We start from the raw sequence: 23,452 nt of genomic DNA, 5'->3' as shown, positions 1-23,452 counted from the left end.
CTCCCGCAATGCTGAAGACAAATGTTCCTCGACTGTGCTGAATACAAAGGAAATGAGAGGAGGACTTTGATTGATCAAGTCGGCTGTGTGCACTCCCTCAATGGTGCAGACTCCCTTTTCTAGCCTTGCCCATTGACAAAAATACCAGACAGAAAGAAAACTCCACAGTTGAATTGTACTTTGTGTTAGACTTGTGCTGCACCTGGAAATAGGCCCCGAATGTGTTCGCAACCATTCATTATCGAAGGTATCCATCCATCCATCCATCCATCCATCCATCCATCCATCCATTTTCTAATCTGCTTATCCTCTGAGGGTTGCGGGCGTGCTGTCGGCTATCGCAGCCGTCTTTGGGAAGTAGGCTGGGGACACCCCTGTCATGATGTGGTTTGGGACCAACAGGATTCACTGTAGGGCTCCCCCTGCAGCTGCACACCTGTTGGCCATTAGGTAATTATTGCTTTAAAAGGACTCCCAGCCCGACCACTCATTGCCGGGTCATTGTTGCTGTTTGCTGCTGTCACGTTTGTTCTGGTCATGTTTTTGTTCCTCTTAGGTTTTTTTTTGTTTGTTTTTTTTTTTTTTGCCACAGCTATGGATTTGGTTTGTTACTTTGGAGTCTTTTTGTTTTCATGACTTTGTTTGTTCTGGATTTATTTTCTGTGTTTTAATACAATTCGTCAAGTACAACCTGCACCTCCCTCGTGCCTGCTTTTTCGGGTCCTCCATCACCTCGCAACCGTGACAACCCCGAACTGGATGCCAGCCAATCGCAGGGCACACAGAGACCGACAATCATCCGTCCTCACACTCACACCCAGGGACAATTTTGAGTGTTCAATCAGCCTGCCATCTTTGGAATGAGGGAGGAAACCGGAGTACCCGAAAACCCACGCAAGCATGAGGAAAACATGCAACCTCCACCAATGAAGGCTGGAATCCTGCACCTCTGCACTGTGAGGGGGGCGTGCGGACCAGTCGTCCACCATGCCACCCAAGGTTAGTTTCACTTTATCAAAACAATCGTCTCTCATCAGAGCAAAGTTGCTCTTCCGCATCGTAATTCGATGTCAAGTATGGAATTCAATGAGCTCAGGACACTACCGATGCTCTTGAACATGCAATGTAACCAAACATGTTTCCACTGGTCGTTAAGCTACACTCTCTCACTTGGCGTTGAATATGACAATCGTGACATCCCGCCTGTTTCAGCCCTGCAGTCTATCAGCACGCGCGATTGGAGGGACGAACACAGAGACGGCGCGGGAGTTGAGACAAAAGGTAACCGAGAGAAAAGGGCCAATTGTTTCAATTTATGGGAGAAAACGAGTTTCCCAGCCTGCAACGCAGCATGTCTTGTAGCCTCCTTGTGTGGAATGAAAAGACAAAGGGGCAAGGAGGATTTTTTTTTTTTAACACAGAGTCACTAACTGGATTCATAAGAAAACATGATCAACACTAGAAAGAAATGCTCATGATCGTCTCATTATTAAGATTGTTCAAATGAAATTATTATTTCTATTGTGATTAGCATGAAAAGGGGAAACATAAGTTACTTTGTATTACAATACACCCCCCTGCTTTCCCAAAAGCTCACTCACAAATGCAAAAAATAGAATACAATAACACTAAAATCGTTATAGAAAGTGGATGTATGGAAGGAAGTACAGGTATTGTCAAAGTCACCTGCTTGTAAGCCCTGTGGCCACTAGAGGGTGTGCAAGAGCACCTTCAGTCCAGTTTAGAGTCGAGGCTCACTACTGTACTTCAGTCGTGTCTTTGGGAGGGTGCTCCAAAATCTTGTCATATTGGGAGGTCTGATTGAATAGCGAATGAAAGAATAAGCTACAAATCTAAATCAACGCTAAGATATGCTGACCGACTCAAGGGAGGATGAACGTGGAAAAAAAACAACAACAAAAGAACAGATGGAAAACCGTTTTGGGGAAGGAACAGTTATCACAGCTTCCTTTGTTTTACTTTGGAAAGTCAGATGAAAGTCAAGATTTGTGATTAGTGTCAATAGTTTTTTTCTATTTCAACCAAACCTTTGACTTGATCTGACAAATGCAAGCGGCTGATTTGTAATCTGGGAAAGTTTCCATCGAGTATAGTGGTCCAGATGGCTCTTTACCAGCAAGCAGCAGAACGCGCTAATGTTCTCCTCTGCGGCTCTTTCAAGAACCACTGGGCTTGCTGCCTCTGAACGTCTCACTTTCTCATCTTTCTCCCGGCTTAAATCCTCTCAATACTTGTAGTCACTTAGTATACGGCTGTTGAGCCATGCGTTTTGTTGTGGGTCTCCTGACAAAAGGCACGAAGGCCAAGTTGCATTACGTAATTGAGCAAATCATTTTTCCCAAGCAGATGTGACTGTCCTATGACTGAACAACCTTTTTGATTCGGTTCACAACTGGAAGAAAATCATGACTTTGGTCAATTTGTGCCCCATTGGCATTTGTTTGATCTTCCTTTCTTTCACATTTCATCTTTTTTTTGTGTAGTCTTTGTATGTGAAGAACTTCTGACACTTCATCATAATCCAATTTATCAGATGACTCATGAATCCATGATTTTTTAAAAAATTCTTTTTCTTCGCAAGACATTTCGGACACTTGCGTGCGTCCAACTTGATCTGAACAACAAGGTCCATGAAGACATCCGGTGCTGAAGGGAGCAAGCCCATCAAACAATTTTGGGATGAACTAAAACATATATGGGGCAAAAGCAGCAAACCTTCTTTCAGGTCCCCAACATTAGTAACCTTTGCCGTCATGTCAAAACAAATCATTCGGTCACGCCAACATCTTGTATGTACGAAGTCTTGCCAGAAGAAACTTGGAAGCTGTTATAGCTGCAGCGGCCAGTGGCGGTGATTGGGGGTGACTTAAAATAGTTGGAATAAATCATAATTGATGTAACTGCCAGACTGATGGAGTGTTGCGAGTGACAGTGCGATCTAACTAAAGATGTAATGTAGAAATAAACAAGCTTAGGACCACCATGTCTGTCAAGTTAAGTTCAGAAGCAGCATTGAACTTAGCACAGCTTCCGACTGGAACCAATCCAAACAAAATCTTAAAACAAGATCCCTTAATTGCCCTTTCGCCCGAGCTACCGTAAATACACTGCGGAGGACCTTCCGTTCTCCTGCCTTCGAGTCAGGATAAACTCACCTGTCCATTCGCTTCTGGAAACCAAACACCAAAAGGGTCCAGTACTTCCCAAGATTGGGGTCAGTGTCCACCTGAGCCTGGCAAATCCATAGTGAAAAAACATCTCACAAAATATTTGCCTCTTCTATTTTCCACACCATGTATCTTGTCCACGAAAAGGAAATTTCCAAAGGAATCAAACTATTCCACTTTATATACCCAACTTGGTCACACCACAAAGTGGTTCGATGCCAGCAATTCCTTTTAATAATATTTTTTTTTAAATCCAATGATTTGTTGAAAGAAAAGAATTCTGTGAACGTTACCTGTATGGTAAAAAAAACGAACAAACAAACAGAGCAGCTCAGTGTAAAAAAGTTCAGTTTTTGTCTCAGAAAAGCTTCCAAAATACAAGCGCAGGTAGGTACTCCCCGATCCTACAGTCACTTTCACTGATGAGCAGCGGCACTCCAACTCCACTTCGAAAAAACACACAGAAGTCTTCTTAACGTGCACATGTGAGAGGGTCACGCGCACACGCACGCACGCGGGAGCTGAGCGGCGCTCAAGTGCTCAGAGGGAGAGCAGGCAGGAATAATGGATTTAATTCAAGAGGGGAGAGGAAGGGAGGGATGGAGCGATAGAGGGAGGAGGGAAAGGTGGGATGAAAGAGGAAGGGGAGTGGAAAGGGGCAGCGGCGTGTGTGTGTGTGTGTGTGTGTGTGTGTGTGTGTGTGTGTGTGTGTGTGTGTGTGTGTGTGTGTGTGTGTGTGTGTGTGTGTGTGTGTGTGTGTGTGTGTGTGTGTGTGTGTGTGTGTGTGTGTGTGTGTGTGTGTGTGTGTGTGTGTGTGTGTGTGTGTGTGTGTGTGTGCGCGCGCATGTGTGTCCCCTCGTGTTCGTGTACATCTGTGCGTGCTACTGTATGTTTGCATTGTAACCAGCTGTCACATTTGTTCATTCTTAAATCATTGCTGGGCAAAGTTTGAATGAATGTATCTATATGCTGCACCAAAGTGACGGAACCTTAAAATAACAGCTTGAAAATCATGGTTGACGCTAAAATGTCTTGTGATGAGGAGAAGCCACGACGTTTTTTACTTTTTTGTCTTAGCGCTAGCATTGAAGCTAATGTTACTGATTACCAAAAAAAAATGTTGAATTGTTTTCTACTTGAAATGAATGATTTTTTGTAATGTATGTATTTTACAATCTAATCAAAGGACGACTAATCACATAGCTCTACATCATCATCATCATCACCTACAGTGGTACACTGACGAATGTGTTTGATTCATTGTATGTACTCTGAGGCGGACATGCTAACCAGTCGATCACCGTGCCGCTCCTCATGAACATTATTATCCATCCATCCACTTTCTAATTCGTTTATCCTTACGAGGGATGCGGGCGTGCTATCGCAATTGTTTTTGGGCAGTATGCGGGGTACACCCTGAACTGGTTGCCAGCCAATCATAGAGCACATATAGACAAACAATCATTTACGCTCACAATCACACCAGGGGACAAGTTAGTGTTCCGTGAACCTGCCACAAATGTTTTTAGAATGTGGGAGGAAACCGGAGAACCCGGAGAAAACCCACGGAAAACAGTCGTCCACCGTGCCGCCCGGCATTATTATTATGATGATGATTATTATTAAGGATTATTCTATACAGCGCATGTCTGCTAACAAGTGATGAATATAATATGGTGATATTTCCAGTTTACATACTGTTAGAGTATATCTAAAATGTAATATAGTTCCAACGTAACCGGAAAATGTACTTCATTAGTTTTTGTTTTATTTTGTCATTGAAAATATTTTTTTCCAATTCTAGTTTTAGCCCTTTCGCCCGTTTTTGTGAACAAAATTGACCTACACGGAAAGATTAAGTTCACTCATAAACTCATGCAGCGTGACCATGTTCCATATTAAACTGTCTTGTGATATTGGTGGGAACTAATTGTTTGCAATATGTTTTATATAACACATCAACTATTAAAAAATCTTGCAACTCTTCTCCGATGAACCTCTCTTGTGTGTCAAATCAGAACACAAGAACCGCGCTGGAAACATTTATGAAGCGAGTCATGCCACTCGTGAGGATCGAGCACTTCAATGACTCACCACAATGATGATTTGTTATTTGTTTTTTTGTTTGTTTCCTGAGAGAAGCTGATTCCTATTACAGAAGCAGAGAGGTTGGAGACCAAAGTCTTTGTGGGGATCACGGCCTGTAAAGACATTAAAAAGGCTTTATGATGGACAGGTCAGCAGGGGTGTGGAGATGCAAATAAAAATAAAATGTGCCCGCGTGCGCATGCACACGCACACACACACACACACACACACACACACACACATCGTGCAGACAATGCACACACACACACCGTGGCAAGCCCCCACGCCCTAATGTGAGACCCATGACCTCTCATTGGGCGTCACACCCCGCCTGGTGGGCATTCGTTTTGTGCGTTTGTTCAAGGGTTGCCGGGTGAAGTTTCGCACCTGCCAATGGAATGAAGACGAAAGTTGTGATGTAACGCATTGCCGGTGGAAGTGGGCACTCTTCGACTACAATGTCACTGCACCAAAATAAGTCTTTTTTTCCCATCCATTGAAAATGTTGGGATGAGAAACTCTACCAGTTGAATAATTCCCAGAGTAATGTGACACTGCAATCACTGGTCATACCGTGGAGCAGGGGTCCCCAACCACCGCGGACTGGTAGCGGTGCGGGGGGGGGGGGACTTTGGTGCCGGGCAGCACAGAAAGAATGAATAATTTACATTCCTTCCGTTTTATTCATTTCGGATTGTGAACGATGTTTTATTTTGAAAATGTCCCGGATTCTCTGTTACATCAGTATACAATATTTTACTGGAGCAAAAAAGGTTTGGGACCTCTGCCGTAGAGCCCTAATATGCATTTTGCCTTGAACATGTTATCTAAAAATCTTCCGATTAGCAGACGTTCATGCTAACTTTGCATGTGTTTAGCCGCAAAAGGGCTGTTAGAAAACAAGAAAAAGTAATGGAAGTCATATTGAAAATAGTAAGACTCCCATGTCGCCTTGCTCGTTCAGCGGTCCCAAGTTAAGTTTAAAAAAAATCTTGACACAAATCACTCAAACTTGATTCTTTCCACAATTAATACAAAGTGGTAAATTTAATTCTACACTTGTCCGACAGGTGAAATAAAATGTTTCTTAATAATTGTGAGATTCTGACAGTTTGACCCAGAAACATATGAACCTATGAGAAAAATGGAGACAAAACCTGAACAAATGGGCGGTTGACCAGCGGCAGCAATGTGGCAGTGATATTGGGCCGATGAAATCGGCCTACCAACAACCGGCCTCAAAAGGACAACTAGGTCTGTTGATCTAAGTTGCTTTCGGCTAATGTTAAATCTCAATGAATGTTGACTTTTGTAGCATCACTGCTCTAAGATGACTTTGAATATTAAGTCAAAAACAGACAGCCATGTTTCTTTTATGTAGCTCACCATATTTTTCCATATTTAAAAAAATGAGCTATTGAAGATTTGATATATGTGCATGAAATGAGTGTTTCGGCATTGCTAAATAATCCAGTACAGGAATTTTTAACTGTCATTCCACACTGTTTATCAGCAGCTAAAAACTGCAAGAATGGACTCATTGACGATGGCAATGAGTCACCAAAATGAACATGCGGTTGATTAGTTTTGACAGCCTGATGACAGAAATCACTCGTTCCCACCCGACGCGTATTTCGTGCATAGGATGATGTCATCCCTCATATGATACAAATGCCAATTAGCTCCCCCCCCCCCTTCCACACGGCAAGGTAGCTTATCAGGTAACAAGCTATCAACACCAGCATGTGTCATTGCTTCCTATCTGAAAATCTTTCCCCAAGCCTCACTTCGACAACGTCCTGTTTGTGTCGATCTTTATCCAGAATGCCCTTCTCAAAATACTCCTGTGATTAGAAATAGAATGACTTGACTTGAGGGACAAATGCATTCTGACTGCTCTTTCAAGTTCTCATGCCTCCATTTTTCTACAGTCACATTCACGAAGTTGAAGCAGAACTCAAACCGCATGCCCCAAAGTTAGGCAATGAGACGATCCATAGGATTACTGGGATGGCGCAATAAATAAGTAGTGGCGTGAGAAATGTGTTTGTGCGTCTCCAGCTGTTGTTTCATCCGTCCATTTTCTGTCGCGCTTGTCATCATTTGGGCTCGTTGGTGATCTGGGGCCTCGCCCAGCTGACTTTGGGCGAATACACCCTTGGCCGGTCGCCAGTCAATCACAAATCACGTGGACTGTGGGAGGAACCCGCACAAACACACACAAGCACGAGGATGTCATGTTCTGTGCTTTTTTTGACTTTGTTTTGGTTTGGTTTTGATGTGTTTCATGTTTTCTCTGGATCCCTTTTCATGTATTGTCTTACTCGGTTTTTGTTTCCAACGGTCATCAGCACCGTCCCCTGCGTCAAACAATCAGTTTGGTTTACCGCATTTTCCGGACTATAAGTCGCAGTTTTTTTGTAGTTTGGCTTGGGGTGCGACTTATACGGTGAAATTATTAACACATTATTATATCATTTCACATGTTATTTTCACATTAAACCGCAAGAGGCCGCTCTAGACCTGTGTTGATAAAACCACGATGAGTCTGATGTAAGGGACGTAGAAGAGGAAGCGCTGCATCTTCTACCTCCGGAGTTGGTGGAGTTGCTTTAAAGTGACACAAAGGATGAAGAGTCCATTGGATTTAGTGACATTGATGGTTTGGTGAACTTGTTAGCATGTTCTTTATGCTATAGTTATCTGAATAACTCTTACTATGTTACTTGAACATACATACATTTGTCGTTTATGCGTCATGTAACGTTAGCATATTGTACATATTCAGCGCGTTGTTTTCCATTTTATTATTTTTAAATTGCCTTTCAAGATGACATATCTGTTCTTGGGGTTGGATTTTATCACATAAATTTCCCCCAAAAATGCGATTTATACTCTAGCTCGACTTATTTATGTTTTTTTGTTCTTTATTATGCGTTTTATGGCTGGTGCAACTTATACTCAGGAGCGACTTATAGTCTGGAAAATACGGAAATTCCCTGGTTGATTTCATGCGTAAAGCTAATCCACTCCTGTTTTTTTTTTTTTTGTGGTTTATTGTGTTACTTTAAAACCATTTTTTTTGTTTTTTTGACTTTGTTTATTTAATATTTCGATACTTCCCAGCCTCCACTGTCATCCACGCAAATCCGGTGTTTGTGACAGAGCAACTACCACGAAGTTCAAAGTCATGCGCACATTGTGTCCATCTTATAGTAGTGTAGGTTTAGGACGTTAAAAAAAAACACTGAAGAAAAGTAGATTCCAATACTGTTGGCGACGTAAGACTGTTGGCCTCTTAAGCAAGTACTGACTGCGTTTCGTGACTATGTAAGGCGTGTACCATCCGACACTAACCGCAACTGTGGATTACATCAGTCCTACAACTATACAATTGCTTATTTCACAGCACAGCAAATGTTCCATAGGAGCTAAAGACTCAAACATTTTTGTAAGGATATTATTATAATCGTCTCAACAGCTATGGTAACACTGACCCTGGTGCAGCGGCACACTGAGGTTTGTGCTCAAGTTTTCCTTTCCTGTACTTGGAAACACAGGCTAAAAATAAACAGTTTAAAGGTATACAGCTGTGGTGGAGGCCGATCTTGTACATTTAGATGCTGACAATTGCAAGTCTGTTGCAGTACCAAGATAGACCTGTGAGGGGCAGCATGGTGCCCCCCTGCAACCCCTGATGTGTAGCCTTTTTATGCCAAATATGTTTTTATTCGTCTGTTTCTGAAATCTATTTATTAAGGTCACGAATGGTGTGACAAAGAGAAATAATTCAAACAAAATCAAAGTAAGACAAAATGTGTTGATCATTTACATACGCGCTCCAAACACATCAGAAGGTGATGACAACTGAGTGAGTGACTTTCAAACTTGGCCTAACATTTAACTTTTCCAAGGCGATGCGTAAGAGTTTATTTTCGCCACAGAGAACCATCTTTTCAGACCACAGGGACACAATGATCCATGAAATAAAAGGCACTGTTGTTTTAGCTGGACTTTGAGAGAGACTTCACCCAAAAAGGCACAACTGCGTGAAAGGACAGAGTAGCTTAGAAGAGTGCCCAAACTCACTCTCTACAACTTCTTATGATTTGAGCTTACTTTGCCCGCCGTGGGCACGGCGGATGACTAGTTAGCACGTCGGCCTCACAGTACAAAGGTGCAGGGTTCGATTCTGGCTCCGGCCTTCCTGTGTGGAGTTTGGATGTTCTCTCCGTGCCTGTGTGGGTTTTCTTTGGGTACTCCGGTTTCCTCCCACATTCCAAAAACATGCATGGCAGGCTTATTGAACACTCAAAATTGTCCCTACATGAGACTGTGAGCGCAAATGGTTGTTCGTCGATGTGTGCCCTGTGATTGACTGGCAACCGGTTCAGGGTGTCCCCTGCCTACTGCTCAATGGCAGCTAGGATCCTCTTGTTTCTGTGTGTGTTTCTATGTGTGTGTGTGAGTGAGAGTGCTGAGCTTTGCAGAATTTGATCCTAAGCTAGAGTAAATTCTCATATTTGGCCCGATCGTGTGTCTGTGCGTACTTAAGCCACTGCCATGACAGAAAGGAGGTTTTAATTAACATTATTTATGGTCCTATGAGTGTAAAAAGAAGTTAGCAAAATGTACTTTTGGCACAACAATAAAAATGGATTTGTATCCCTACATGTACAGCAGACCAACTTGCTCTCAACGTAATTGGGAACTCTTTCCAAAGTTCAAATTCTGGGTTGTGTTTTCTGCTTGTAGCAGCCTAACAGGTTCATTTCAAGTAGTCTTCTAAATATGCTCAAAATCGTCTAGTGCTTTTCTTTATGCACAAAATCCAACTAGATTGTTGTTGCAGCAGTCCCAAGGAGGAAATGCGCTATTGCGTCAGGGGGTCCGCCTTTGTCTTGAAACTGAGCCTGCAAGCTCCTCACAACTTTCTGTGGTGTGTGTTGGCAGGTAGTCCATGACATGATCCCCTGACCCCCTGACACCACAGGGATTATTGGGGCCCTTGTAGAGAAGGGCAGCAAAGGCAAAAAGGAGCAAGAGTTTCACAGGTAGAAAGAGAGAAAAGGAGGGTCTTCTTTTCTAGGGAAAACTTGAGGGCACAGGAACCTGTAATCCTCCCTCTTGGGTCTTTGATGTGATTCCAACCAAATGAAAGCAGGGAGGTGACAGGTGGGGGGGGGGGGCAATGTGGAGTGCAAAGGGTGCAGGCTTGGTGAGGAGAAGCGGTTGACTCTGGTGCCAGAAGGCTCAGAGATGGCACGAACGCCTCCACAGGCATGCATCACATTTAGTTTACTTTGTCGGTATCTCGCTTTTCTGTTTATATACAGTATATCTATCTTTTTTTTTTTTACCTGACTCTGGGTTTGTGGGATCCCACTTCCTACTGCTCTATGTTCGAACCATATCACATACAAAGCAAACATCCAGCGACATAATACTCTCTCGGGAACTGTCCTTGCATCCAACACCAAACCTCTGTCTGTTCACTCATAAAGATGAAGGCAAACGTCAGTAAGTAAAATAAATACTGTAGCTCCCTGTTCCTTTACATATAGACGTAAGAATTGTAGTATCAATCTTTCTCGTAATATTTCTAATATATTCAACTGCAGCGGTTTTGCTTTGTTTTCTACCCATTCAAAATCTCTTACTTGGATACGTTATTCGCGGTTGCTTTCTTTTTCAGGAGATTCCAAAATGTTTTTGGGGCTACGGCTAACATTTGTGTGATAGACTCTGATTTGGATTTTCCACCTTTTAACTCATGAACACCGTTGTGGTTTTCATGCTGGTTACACTTTCGGTCTTCACAGGCTAAACTGAAATCTGAAATTGAACGCAGTGATTCAGAATGATTTATTATGTGAATTTTCAATGTGATAGGAGGGCATACTTCAGTTACAAAGCACACCTGCCAGTCACGTGTTCCAATACTTTTGCTGAAAATGGGTGGAGTCAAATAAGTTATCCCGTATAAGTTATCCCGTAATATCAGATCCTGATGTCAATTCCTGAAAAGGAAATGTATATTTTCGCATGTCCAACGTTGAACTTTAGTCTGCAAACAGAAATAAAGGCCTTACAGTTGCGAGAATTTTCGAGGAGAATCTTCCTCTGATTTGGACACCGGTGGAGTCACCGGTCTTTTAATGGGCAGCTACGACATCATCCGTGTGCTGACTTAACAAGAAGGAATCAGATCAAAATAAATGATTGTATTTCTGAACAAATAAAAAATATTGAGGAAACCTCCCACATGTGCTGCAAAGTAGGTTTTGGAGGTCACAAAATGGATTAGAACACCTTGCATGGCCACAGCTTTGCCTCTTTCATGCACACAAATACACTCACACACATACAAAGCACTATTTTGCAGTGGAATGCACATTTCTGCACTAGTTCCCACCACTATTAATTCTAGTTGGCTGAACACTGGCCTATAAAGGTGTCTCTGTATCGACTGCTAAACTTAATAAACTAAATAAACCGAAGCCTCATTTTGCCATTTCCAAACCAACTTGACTTTTGCATTTCCAATTTCATTCAGAGTTGAGAAATAATATGCCTGCACGTCCTGACTAGTTGATTGAATAAAAATAATCTACCCATCACGCACTTATTTGTGTATATGTAAAGAATAGTGTTGTTTTTGTTCTTATTTGGGATATATACTGGTACAGATTTAGAAACAACCTATTTGTGTATCAACATGATCTCATGATTTTGAATAATTTACAGTGAACAAGCGGTAGGACTAGATCCATTTTTTTCCTACTTTTCCCCACTCATTTTGAGCATAAAAACTGTACTGTATTGACGATTTTTCTTTGATTTTGTTTTTTCACGTGTGTGTTTAACGAATTGTTCAACGAATCAACATGATTATTTTTGAGGTTAGGGAGGTCCTCTTTGTTCCTTCTTGCAAGTGTTCATCAAACACACAATTTGAAACCCAAAACGCTTCAGCAGAGTGCAGTATGCACGAGTAGGCGGAAAAGCTTTCATATTTTACCATCCACATGAATTTCATTGCGAGACAGACACAAGCACGCACAAGCAGATGATTCCCCGGAATATTGAGCGAGGAAAGTCTGCGGGATACTGCACGAGCTGAGCGAATCCTCACCATTGAATGACTAAAAAGCCTGGGGTGAAGAGGAGGATGGAAAAATTGGAGAGGAACACGATACATTGTTCACAATAGCAGGAAATGAAAGACCACTGTGCAAAAGCAACCCCCCAAAAAAGGTTGCGTATGCACACATGCACTGATTTTTATTTTTTTGTAACTCTTTCATGCACCAATAATGCTAAACTGATAACGTGATAAGCTGACCACTGTAGTAACCGCTGTCCCCGATGAATGATCCACCAAATATGATGAGAAGAATATGACTAGTGTCTGCTCAAGTGCACTGTGTACCCAAGTTGACCAACACATCACACCACAAACATATCGATGCCTCTGCAGACATTTGTAAGCTTCCTCCACCCAAAACCAGATGTCAGTCCAAGTAACAAGACCGAATTGAAAGATCCAGCATGGGGCCGTCGTGTATTTACACTGTCGGGAAAACAATGCAGTTTCAAGGCCATCTTGACTGCGGTGAATAACTTGTGAGAAACGTTAGCCAAACAACATAACCTCTTGCTCCTCTATATGTGTCTGGCAACAGTGCGAGATTCAGGTCGCTTCCCCGGTGATGACCCAAGACATCAGGATTTGAGATCGTAAATAATGAACGGTTAACATTTACGATCTTGAGATCTGACGGCTTTCAAGCAGATAAGGAAGCGCAAAAAAAAAAACACGCCCCCACACAGTGGGATAATCGCTTATCATAAGCTCTCAATGAACCGAGGATTGGGCCTTTGCGGACTTTAACCCCGCGGAACTTGATAACATGATAAGATGTCCACTGTAGTAACTGCTGTCCCTGAAAGTGTTAATCGCACGTGAGGGGGAAAAATGTTGACGATTGTTGGCGTGTGCATACAGCGTAATGTTGGCAATGTTTTTCATTCTTGACCTTTCAGATCACTCTCTCACAGGAATCATCGGGATCATGGCCAATCTAAAATGTCAAAAAAGCTTCTGAGAGAACAATACCAGCTTAGGTTGTGAACTTTATTTATTTGAGACACAGTGCCTGGTCCAAAAAACAAGGACACAAATATACACACCGCCACATACACAAAGAAATCGGATGACTTGAGGTTACCACGGAAACGTGGCAACGCGCCTTGTTATCACAGAGGCAACATCTGTGATTACCATACAGCAGCGTCCAAACACAGTCAGCATGTGCACACACACACACACACACACACACAAATCAAAGCTGGAAGCTGAACAAAAACACGGCGCAAAGTACCGTTTGATCAGATGTCACGGGATTACGGAAGCTCCTGGAAAACAGTGTTCCGCTCTCTCAGACATTAGCTCATATATTTGACATTCATTATCACTCAATGGAAAAAAAAATAAAAATGATTTTACATTTCTGTTTGTGACTTTGCAGAAATAGTATTATTTTCTTGTTTTGGACAATTCAAACATATCTGTTGAAATTAAATGCAAAGAGTAAGGCAGAGGCATGTTTCAGGCATCTGTCTCCAATTCTGAAGTGTGGTTTGGTTTAAAGCCACTGTGGATAATACATTGGTATTTTATTTCAAGAAATTTCCTGATTGAATGATCAAAAATATTCACTCAGAATTTTTATTTAATTGTTTCATTTCTTCTACACAAGTCGAACCTGTGCTCGGCTGTTCAGTTCTGAAACAATTTACCCCTTTGGAAATGTTTCTGCTGCAATCTGTTAGGGCAGCGAACTAGCGGGTGTTCACGACTTTGAGTCGTTGATTTCACAATCACATAATTTACAACTTTTAAAAAAATCAATACCTTCATTTGATTTAACCTGGAAATGAATGTTCCGTACGAATACGATGAACAATGATGTTAGCGCTAACACTATGACAAACATGTGAAGCTCGGTGTCTTCAATTGTCAAACCACAATTCATGGAACTATAGCGATGTTTATGTCAAGAGTATAACTTTCTGGTTTATTTGATTTCGTATGGTGAATTGGGTCAAAGCAGTTTAGCCCACATACTGTACATGATGAAATAATTTTCTCCACCACAGCCTCTGTTCCCTGGCTTCCTCCATCCATCCGCCTTGAGGTTCCAGGTTGTCGGCCAAGTGGAACAGGATTAGAACGCTCTCAGTATTAGACCGTCCTGGCCAAACAAACTGTCATTTCCCTCTGTTTTGGCTTGCCTCTTCAAACCTACCCAGCCATCCTTCCCCCTCCCCCTCTCCCGGAGTCCACGTGTCAAGGAAGGGGAAAAAAAACAACTTAGCGGCACAAGGAGACAACCAAAGACTGGTAGATAGATTTACTGAAGGTTCCTATCACAAATGTATTCCGAATTAATTGAGACTCAAATGTATAATAGGTTCATTAAAAACTGGAACACGTTAACAACAACACATCTACTCGGTTCATCAAAGACTCAAAATTGTTTTTTACAACAGCACATACAGTACTGTGGACTGCATTGTCTTCGCTGTTTAACCCTTTCAGGGACAACGGTAACTACAGTGGACAGTTTATTGCATAATCAGGTTACAGGGGGAATGAAAGGCTTAAGAACATGTATGGCAGGTTCCTTAAAGATCCTAAATATGAATATTCATAAGCACACACATTATTCTCAATGCATATATTGTAGTCAGTGTTGAGGAAAACGTGTGTGTGAGGTTCATCAAACGGAAAATAATCTTCAATGTGAAGAAAAGCGAGTCCCTTCGGTCCACTGCGTTGAGTGTTTATGAAGAGATGTAGAATGGTATTAATGATAACGAAAATTCAACCGAACTGTATTTAAAGAGCACTTTAATTGGATTGCGTGCTGTTCAACGGACTTAAACTTGCAGGCTTGCTAGCCATTCTGTTTTGCTCAAATAATCCAAGACAGCCCACCCGAACATTTTATACATTCTTGTGAGAAAATTCCTTCCACAAACCAGAGTTTTGGGGTTCCCAATCTGTTCCTGAAGAAGTGCCTGGGATACTGTATGAATGTTTCCAACCAACGCTACGTTATTAGTATTGCTTCCCTAACGGCAAACGGCATCTTTGCATGTGAGCAGAGCAATATTTCTGCATCCAGATGGCAAATAATCAAGTCAAGACGGCGATGAGGATACCGTAAGCACCATCGGGGCACACGTCTGCCTCAACACGCAAAGAGCACAAACTCGATGAGCGTTCACCACGCGTTCTCATAAGCTCATAATGAAGATTCACAGCGCTGATATTGCAACTTCATCTTCAAACGCATGCAACTTGAGAGCCACTGTTATTTATTATCGACGGCTCCTATAATGCTTTGCGAAATGCAAACAGAAGCCTGGCGTGAGAGAGCATGTGCTGGAGAAGGGCTTCCAGGAGAAATACAGAAAGCCTCTTTGATTTGGCTCTCACTTTGTCAGCACTGTTGTGTCAATGTGTAATGCAGAATGCATTGAATCCAGAATGTCGAAAGAAAAAAAAAAAGCCCCTGTGATGAGTGTATGTTTTGGGGTTTTTTTTCTTGGTGACATTAATTGTAGACATTTATGCTGTTAAACCGTTGAAGTGGCATATCAACTATTATATGACATATTAATATGATATGATTAGTAGCACATTTTGTATTTTCGCATTTTCTGGGATCTACTTTATCGTCTGTAACGTGAGCCACACTCAAGTTTGAACTTGAACAGATTATTATTCTGGCATCCAAAGAGTGGAAATAATGAAGTCAAAACCCCCAGTCTTCAACCAGCAGTAGTGTGCGGTGATGTTTCCTTTTAAATTACAATCTTAACGTTCTCCTCACGCTTCCCGGAGTGTGAGTAATTCATCAGGCATCGCGTTGTCAGACACCTGGTTTAAAACACACGGCATGATATCACTACCGCTGTGCTAATGTACGTCCAATCGATGGTTTGTTGTCCTTCCCATTGTTTAAATGAAACCACCAGACTCTTAACGCACAACATACCACAGGCCGCTTTCTCAGCGTGGCCTCTTTAACACGGCAAAGCACCACGTGGACGGTTGTGTTACAAATGGAGTGTGAAGACAAAATCAAAAGATTCAAACAAAACACGCAACTCAAAATAACTTGCATTCTACTTTTTTTTTTTTGGCCCCAGTTTTCCAAATATTATGTCTTTGGTCTTGTAGCTGCTTACTTTCAGCAATTCAGCTACACCGAGACAAAACAAAAGTATTGGGACAATATGACCATGATACCTATAAGTGTACAAAAAACGCACACCACTGATTATGACAGTTTAACTTGCAGTGAATTGGGGTTCACATGTGTATTTCTTTCATACATCTGTTGATCATTAGCAGGATTCTATGCAACATCGGCTTTGTACTGTGCGGATATTTCTTCTTTCTTCCGTTAATTTTTATCCACTCTCCAATTCTTTGGATTTTCACATACTCCCAGTTGTTTTCAGCAGCTTTTTATTCGCATGCGAGTGAAGCGTGTGTGTGTCTGAGCGGTGCGTGCAAACGGGATGCAGGAGCACATGTGCAAATGCAGTATTGCTTGCAAACCAGCAAGTCCTGCATGGCTGTTTTGGAAAGACTTATTGAAGGGATTGCGGTTGGCCATAGTATGTGAAAGAAAAATGTCACTTGTGGGCTATCATTGAAATACAGTAAGTGCGGCACAGTTTCTTGTCAAAGTGTAAATCTGCGGAAAATCCAACATATGATAAACCGGATCAGTCAGAAGAAGCATGTGGCCACAAAGTGCTTGCCTTGCCATATATAAGAGAAAAGTTCATGATATTGGTGGTTCCTTATGCCATTGTAAATATGTGGTCGCATGATAGTGGGGAGATTAGTTGTGTACTAGCCAAAGAGGCTACACACATACGCACACGCATGTAGAATTTGGCGTCAGTCCACAAAACACAGAAGCATGACACCATTTGGAGAAGCGAAAAAAGAAATTCTCTTTGTTCTACATTAATCTTCTAACCCAGGGATGTCACACTCATTTTTGGCGTGGGCCACATTGCAGTTGCATTTTCCCTCAGAGAGCCATAATGAAACCATATAAATGTTTCAATGCTTCCTCATATTATTCCAAAACCAATTGATGGATTATGTGCTTTGAAATCAGAAGTCACGAATCATCGCTTGAACGAATGTTAATGTTGCTGTAATAGCGTAACAAGAAAATGCTTTCAATACATCAATTGTGAGGATTAAGCGGTACCGAAAATGGATGGATATGTAAAGTAATATATAAGTAAAGTAGCATTTTCCGTGAAAATGCTTTACTTGTTATCATGCTAAAAACCTTACGCTAACTGGAGCGATAATGAGAGAGAAGCGCTCCAGTTAGGGTAAGGTTTTTAGCGTTCGAGAGCTAACTATGGCCATCGAGGACTGCGAAGCATTCCGTGGCTGGCTTAAAAGTTCATTGCATGACATCAGCTGAGCAATGGCTGTTTTGGGTGGCAATCGAGGGGAGGTCGAATTAGAGACAGTAAGATGGTGGAAAGAAAAGCCACCGGGTCCAGGAAGTATTTGTTATTGTTAGATTCAGACGAGCATGGACGTTGCATTGTTAAAATGGCTACAAAACGGACCTTTGGACGTCAAGCAGCTAAGACAAGAAGAGCTCTGATGCTGGAAGAGAGGGTAAAAGTGATCAAAATGAAAGACGGAGCAAGCAAAATAAGACATTATCCAAGAAATTGATGCAAGTGAATGCTGATCGTAAAATTTCACAATTTCTTTCCCTTTTTTTTCTTTCTACACTGACAATATGAAGTGTCAAATAAGTGTGTGCTCATACTTATGCACTATTGAAATAATAAAGAGTACACATACGATTGTGTGTGGGTGTACACATATGTTTGTATGTGTGTGTGTGTGTGTGTGTGTGTGTGTGTGTGTGTTTACATCTGAGATCAAATTTGCTACAGTGAAAACCCCCCTGTTGTGAAAAATTTCTTGCTGCAAACATAATTTCGTTGTAGAGGACTTTCACTGCATCCTCTTTCAGTTCTTTGTTGTTTTGAGGGCTTTTGCCCTTCAGTCTCCTCATCAGGAGGAAAACTGCTGGGTCTATTAGGTTAAGGTGCAGTAATTGACTTGGCCAGTCAACGACCTTCCGCTTAATATGTATTCATGTTGAAACGCAGTCAACTGTAAGTCATAACAATCATCATATCCCTGATCAAGCATTATAAAACCGAAATACACAATCAAATTGCATAGAAAAGCAACGGCAGGGTTTGTGCCAAACTGCAGCAAAGAGGAAACGAAAACGAACAGACAATACATCAACAAAGGACAGGAAAACAAGTCATGACACTGACTAAAACTAAATGTGATCAAAACCATGCACAAGTCAAGAAAAAGACGGACCGTGACAGTTACAGGTGTCAAATGTTTGCTTTGACGAAAATTTGGGGGTTTCGCGTTTCAGTGTTTTGCTTTTCTCTAATTCGCCAGTTAATTAGCTAATTATCTATGCCACAATCAAAGAACCTATTAGCATGAAACACTCACAGCATACCACGTCCAATTAGTGGCTGTGTGCAGACTGTACTCATTAAGTGTGGCAATTAATTAGGATGAATGGGCATTGCTCTCGTCTCCCTCGTGCACGTTAGAATGGTGATACAGCATCATGAATTATGTGAGCTAGAAGCTGGTCCCCTAGGATGTCGAGTGTGCCCTATTCTACAGGGCCTTGTAACCGTCAAGCTGCTACGTGAACTGAGTTGATTAGAATTTCTGCTTCCTGCTGTGTGAACAGAATGCAGTTTGTATGTGTGTGTGTGTGTGTGTGTTGCTGCTCGACACATTCATTTGTAGCTGTAATAGTAACGAGGTGGGAATGAAGTTTCCTGACAGTTTTAAATCTTGCCCAAACTAATGTTGTACAGTCAAACCTCGGTTTTCGAACGTCTCTGTTCTCGACCAAATCGTTTTTTGACCAAAAATGTATTTTTTTTTTTGTCTCTGATCACGACAGAAAATCGGTTCTCGACCAAACTGAGCGCACTGGAATGCGCCACTTGGCTCCTCTCGCCTTCCTTTTTTTAAAAAGATCGTGGTTTCAGTTTTCGAACAAATCGGTTTTCGAACAGCCTTCTGGAACAGATTATGGTCGAAAACCGAGGTATGACTCTAATGTGACACACATGCACACACACACACACACACACACACACACACATACACGCGCGGACACTCAAGTATTGGAATAAGATAATTTCCTTTATTTTTTGTTGCATGGTGAAGTCATTTGGGTTTCATCTCGATGTAACAGAAGAGTCTTGTTCCATTATGAAGCTAGACTTCAGAATTCAGTCTGCAGCTATCATCATGAGTTCCTCCTATCAAACTAAGAATGCAAAATTCTGATCATGTTTAGGGTGAAGTCAACAATTTACGCCCAATTTTACCGATGCAAGGTTGAGGACAATACCAAACGAACGAAAACTCCACCCATGCACACAGGTAGACGGTGCCTTGCTGGGCATAAAAATAAGTCCCAACATGTGTAGCGACTAGCTATATCAAATGTAATTTAAATGTCGTAAAAAATAGAGACACTGAATGTGATAGTTGCAAGCTAAATCTTGACAGCACGACATACAAAATGGCAACCGTATCATAAATGTTCCCATTTGTTCTTACGTTGACTGAAAACATAATCACAATTTCTCATTGGAGGCAAATGGCTCTGTGGCTCAGGTCACCGTCCCCCAATGGTCCCCGCAGCAACAGCGTGGTATGCTAAAAATAAATGCAAGCCTTTGTCGATGAACAGAAGGTCAATGTTTGTTAGTGTGACCGCAAGTGTCACATTGTCGCAAAGGCTTTGTGAAGCCTGTCTGATATGATCCACAGTGGACACACCCATTGATATTTGTCGTCAATAAGCGCTCATTCCATTTGTTCTACTCATAATACATTTTTTTTGAAATTTATGCTTTGCTTTTATTTTTTACATAATATTTTTTGAAATGTTTGCATTTTTTTGTTTTTAAGTCTGACCTATAAACACACAATCCAGATTTTGTTTTGTCATTTATAGCACTGACCTTTCAGACAAAAATCAATGTTGCCGAACCTAACCCGCAATTTTTAAGCATTACTATTTCGGTATATATTTTATTATAATAATTCCAGTATTTTGAGTAACTGAAAAAAAATCTCAAGAAAAAAAATGTTTCTTTGCATCTCTGATTAAAAAAATGTTGCAAAAATGTTTTGACCAGTGTTATCGTCTCACTTTTTTTGTTCGGTGGTGCCAGCACAAAAAAAAAAATAATCCAAGAAAACACACTCGGATAAAACCTTTCGGCGGTTTCAGTCACATGAGAGTTGGCAATCTGCTGACATCACGCGCGACAACGGTTGAAACTCCCACTAGCACTTTTGGCCCGCTGGACAAACATGCTCAATAACATCACGAACACAACACACTCAATCAAAATACACTGCATCAATTCCTTGTTTTTCGATCAACTCATGAGACATATTAGAAGTAAAAATGATACCTGTAAATGGTTCCACCCAGCCGTAATGTACTTAGCATTTTCTGAGTATAGAATTATAATCCAACCATGCAAGCTAAGATATGAGACCACTTAGGAAGATGACAGATGGGTTTTGTGACAAATCTCCTTATCCTCAGCTCACTTCATTTCCAAAAGTGTCAACATGCCTGAAGTCTTGTGAGAAAATAAGAGTGCTAAAAGAGCCCATACCTTCACCTGGCCTTAAATATTTGTCAACAGCAAAATTAAATGGAAAAAAATATATCAAGGTGAATAAAAATCCCGAAATCCTCCAAAATGACCAAGAAAAGTACAATTCAATGTTCAGCCCTAAGGATAGAAAATTCTGTATGTTGCCATGTCTTCATGAAAAGTGATGCCGCCATTGAAAATGTTTCATGAAAAATCATCAGTATTATATACAAATAAATTTCAAAGAAACGTCTTATCGCGGGTTGTTTTTTTTTTCCGAGAAGGCTTCGTAACTTGCCGCGAGCTATTGTATTAAAAAAAAAAAAAAAGAAAAGCAAGCAGTAAAGTGCATCTCCAGCAAAGCAACACTGTTTTTATTCAGTTTTTTTGCAAAAAAGCAACATAAAAGCTGTGTCCAAAAAAACGGCAATAAACTGCCTTTAATCTTGACTCAGAAGCCAGAGAAGACCGAATATTGCCACAATTGTGTTGCATTTTTCACACAAACCCAGAGCGTTTTTGCAGACATATAATGACAGATTTGTCATTTAGGAAGGCTCCTCATTACTACCCCAAAAGGAAGATATTTGCAGGGAGGGATTTCAGTGCTGTTTATCGGACAACCATGCACACCTACATTGACGCCGTCGATGAGTGGGAAATGAACTCATGCCTCCATCGAAAGGCAAGTGTGTCACTATGCGATCAATGAATCGAAACAAGCCGCCAAACATAACACATGGCTGTACCCAGCAAGAGCTAATGTCATCACTTTGTAAGCACGATGTATTTTGCGTATGTTCTATCAAAGAGAGGATTCAAACACAAGTACACACACACACACACACACACACAATACAAGGTGAATTTTAAAAGGATGAGGAGAGAGGGCATTGTCCACTCTGGTTGTGTGTGTGTGTGTGTGTGTGTGTGTGTGTCTGAGAGGGAGGGAGAGAGAGAGAGAGAGAGAGAGAGAGAGAGAGAGAGAGAGAGAGAGATTCTCAGGAAGGAAAGAATGCACAGAGGAATTCTTGTAATTGTCCAAAGTCCACTCCAACACTGAGCTTCCTCAGCCATCCATGCAGCCTCATTAACACACACACACACACACACACACACACACACACACACACACACACACACACACACACAGGCACGTACATAGAAACACACGCACGCACGCACATACCAGTCATTGTCTCCATGATGCTCTCTTGCCAATCTCTCATCGGCTCACTATCTTTGTAAGCACTCAGGGAATAATGACATAATGTTGATTTAAAAAAAAAAGATTTAATAATGCTCCAAAGCTTTTCATAGGCAAGAACACTTGATTCCCAAAGGTCACTAGACAGCAGTTGTAATAACTTTGCCTCTATGTAACACCATGATGGATTTCAAATAAAGCAACCAAATGTTGTTGAGGTGTATAGCTTCAGACTAAATAACACAACATTTTCCATGTAGCGATGAATGCTGAGTAGCTCCATTTTGTGGATCTGAATAATGTTGAGCCAGTGAACCAGATGAAGTCACTTCTCTTGGTAATTGATGATATTTGGATGGGACACTAGCTCGTCAGAAGAGGAATTTCTAGTTGCCATGGTGACACTGGATGGCCGGTTTGAGTGGTTGACAATGTCAGTAAAGCTGCCAGGACACTTCTCATGGTGTGTTAGTGCAAACGTTGGTGCTAAAATTCCTTCAGGGTTAGTTTTGTGCCTGTGCAATTTTGGTACAAACATACTAACATGATTAGACAATGTTTGAGGCATAATAACGTAGCAGGCCTAGTTTTGTTAGCATTTATTGCCTTCACTCTGATTATGTCTTTGTGGTTTAACACATGCCCAGTTCTGCCTGAAAATTTGCGCTGATCAAAATGATGGGGTAGTTATGTGTGAAACTGGAAGGGGTAGACCAGCAGGGGGAGAAAATAACAATGCCTTCTCAAGAGTTACGTTAATGAACTTAATGGATGTCTTTGATGTGGTCACGGAGTCAGTCAAGCTCAGCTGTTTCTGATCGGTCACTTTGCATTAGTGCAGCAGCGGGGAAACTGCTAAGTTTCTTGATGACATCCAGCTCTCCGTTCGCGTCTCTTTTTCGATTCCCTAGCTGCGCTGCTCAAAGATGCCCTTGGGGTAGGATTCCCTGTGTCCAGGTGTGTGCGTGTGTATGAGGGTGTTTTATGCATGTGTATAGAGTTACAGACAGCCCTCCGCGTACAGCTGTCTCTCATCTGATTTAAATCGACGAAACGCCACACTGGCTGATAGCTAATCCGTTGTGTAGACGCACTGTTATTGTACACGCTTTTGTAATCTTGAGCGGGGCGCTTTCATCCTCTAAGTGTACGCACAATGGAC

At 41.6% G+C, this 23,452-nt stretch overlaps 1 protein-coding gene and 1 long non-coding RNA gene across 4 annotated transcripts in view; one reads left to right on the top strand and one right to left on the bottom strand.

Moving 5' to 3' along the window:
- sema3b (sema domain, immunoglobulin domain (Ig), short basic domain, secreted, (semaphorin) 3B) overlaps window positions 1–23,452 on the bottom strand; it is a 60,315-nt gene that overhangs the window by 23,929 nt on the left and 12,934 nt on the right. For 2 of the 3 annotated variants that reach the window (XM_052059431.1, XM_052059433.1), the window contains exon 1: window positions 3,177–3,766. The exons of the other annotated variant lie outside the window; for it this stretch is intronic. The gene's annotated coding sequence lies outside the window, so the exon portion shown is untranslated. Of the gene's footprint in view, window positions 1–3,176; window positions 3,767–23,452 lie in introns of those variants that run through there. 3 annotated transcript variants of the gene reach the window in all.
- LOC127596748 (uncharacterized) lies at window positions 154–1,268 on the top strand. Its single transcript, XR_007961530.1, has 2 exons — window positions 154–999; window positions 1,213–1,268. It is a non-coding gene; the product is annotated as an uncharacterized LOC127596748 (long non-coding RNA).

The sequence above is a fragment of the Hippocampus zosterae genome, chromosome 2 (genome assembly GCF_025434085.1).
Source record: "Hippocampus zosterae strain Florida chromosome 2, ASM2543408v3, whole genome shotgun sequence".
In the NCBI taxonomy this organism is placed as follows: domain Eukaryota; kingdom Metazoa; phylum Chordata; class Actinopteri; order Syngnathiformes; family Syngnathidae; genus Hippocampus; species Hippocampus zosterae.
The sequence above is the reverse complement of the archived record's forward strand: the minus strand, read 5'-3'. Positions and strand labels throughout refer to the sequence as shown.